This window comes from Elgaria multicarinata, chromosome 2 (assembly GCF_023053635.1).
Source record: "Elgaria multicarinata webbii isolate HBS135686 ecotype San Diego chromosome 2, rElgMul1.1.pri, whole genome shotgun sequence".
In the NCBI taxonomy this organism is placed as follows: Eukaryota; Metazoa; Chordata; class Lepidosauria; order Squamata; family Anguidae; genus Elgaria; species Elgaria multicarinata.
In genome coordinates, this window is record NC_086172.1 from 6,075,400 (window position 1) to 6,077,816 (window position 2,417).

The window sequence follows — 2,417 nt, forward strand, 5'->3', positions numbered from 1 at the left end:
AGAGTCTACAGACAGTTCATTTTGTTTCGGAGGTGCACTGTTAAATACCCGTCCCCCAAAAGGCAAGTGATGGAAACAGGCTAGTTAATATATATATATATATATTATATATACAGTGTGACTTTCCATGCAGCCCTATGTTTAAAGTTAAGCTAGTAGGGATTTTTATTATTTTTTTATGGTTGGATTTATTTATTTATTAAAAAAAATAAGACTGTCTTGCAACCCCCATCCCCCAAAGATGCTTTATTCAAAAGTAGTCCCAAAACTTTAAAAGGCTGTTTTTTGGGATGTGCTCAGGGAGGAGAGAATCAGACATTAACAGGGTATGTCTATTCAGAAATAAGCCCCATTGAGTTCATTGGGACTTACTCCCAAGTGAACCTACTGAAGAATCAGTTAAATGACTTGGACAAGAAAGACAGTGGAACAGGCTGTTTAACAAAAGTGTTTCTCCTCAAATTAATAAGTTCATTTCACAAATTTGGGGTCAAATCACTCAAATTCACTGTTTCTCCCCAACCCTATCAGGCAATGGTGCTTGTCTATTACAGCTTCAGTGTGCTTCTGAGTGGTTTTGAGGGAAATGAATTGATGGGTCTTGTGCCAGCAAGCCAAACAACAGGTTACAATTAGTGACTGTCACAGCGGAATACCATGCATCAGTGGGGCTGCTCTTGAAGGCAGTTCAGAAGCTGCAGGTTGTGCAAAATGAGACAGCCAGATTAATAACTGGGATGAGAAGGTCTGATCATATAATACCAATTCTGGGCTGTTTGCATTGGCTGCCTATATGTTTCCGAGCCCAATTCAAGATGCTGCTTTTATCTTACAGGGCCTTACAGGGCTTGGGAATGCAATTCCTGATGGAATGCATTTCCCAACGTGAACCTACCCAGACACTTGGATCGATCTCTGAGGAATCCCTCCAAGTGACACTGCCAAGGGATGTTCAGAAGGTGGCAGCAAGGGAGAAGGGCCTTCCCAATGGTGCCTCACCCCACTGAGGCCCGCCTGGCACCAACAATGCCATCTTTTTGCGCTCCAGCTTAAGACTGCCCCATACTCCCAGGCACTTAATGGCATATGATGGGGCATTTCTGTCAGCTGTCCTTAACAGGTCTGATATTTCATTTTAATCGTTTTTAGCATATATATATATATATATATATATATATATATATATATGCTGTATTCTATTATCTTGTCTCTATGATGTGATTTTTTCTGAACTTCCCAGAGAGCTTTGGCTATTGGGCAGTATAGAAATGAAATTAAATAAATAAATAAAACATACAAATAACTTAATACTTGATGAGATACATATAGTCACTTACAATTTAGTGTGCAACCCTGAAATGCCCTCTGCCTTTTTTAGTTTGTCATCATCAAATTTCCCCAGGTAACACCCCTCCTCCAGTTGTGGCACGGAGAGTCCTGCATGTCCAAACAAACTAAATTATGCTATTATGGCATAAGCATTCGTAGACTATTAATTAATTAATTAATTAATTAATTAAAACATTTGTATCCTGCCCTATATTACAAGGATCTCAGAGCGGCATATAGGTATAATCATACAAACAATATAAAACGATAAATATACACAGCTAAAAAAACAAATTAAACCATTAATAAGCTAAAACATATAGAATTTTAAAACAGTAGAGCCTTTATGGAAGGTTATCATGAGCTGTCCTGTTATCCTGGGCTGGGGTACACAACCTGTGACCACCACCCCCAGTTGTTGTTAGATTGCAACTCCCATCATTCCTCACAATTGGTTATACTGGCTAAGGCTGATGGCAGTTGCAGTCCAACAACATCTGGAGGGCCACAAGTTAACCACCCCTGGTTTAGAGAGAGAGAAAATGTTAGCAGTGAGGTCAGAAGGAAATGACCTGCAAGAAATACATACTGTGATAATTGCATTAAAGCTTAGATATATGTAAAATACACAAAGCAGCACAAACATTCTGGCATTGACAAGCTAATTAACATCTATAGTGGGATAAAAAACTATTATCTTGATTCAAGCCTCAAATGACAAAATTGAACTTTTTGATAAATTCTAATTCAACACTGATCAGCAGTTTCATGTTGGAATTTCTCTTTGAAGTTCCTTTGTTTAGGAATGGCCACCTTAAGGTCAGCATCAGAGTGTCCTGGGAGGTTAAAATGTTCTCTTACTGGTTACTGAATAGTGCCATTTCTGATGTCAGATTTGAGTTTGTTTATTCTTTTGCATGGAGACTAACCTGTTTTTCCTATATAGAATGTATAAGGGCATTTGTTTGTAATATGGTTATTTTATTTTTGTATATTTGTTTGATAACTGCTTATTCTTTTCTTGTAGGTTGTAAATTGTGTTATGATATTGCATTTTTAATTGTATTCCATCATTTTATACTATAAGC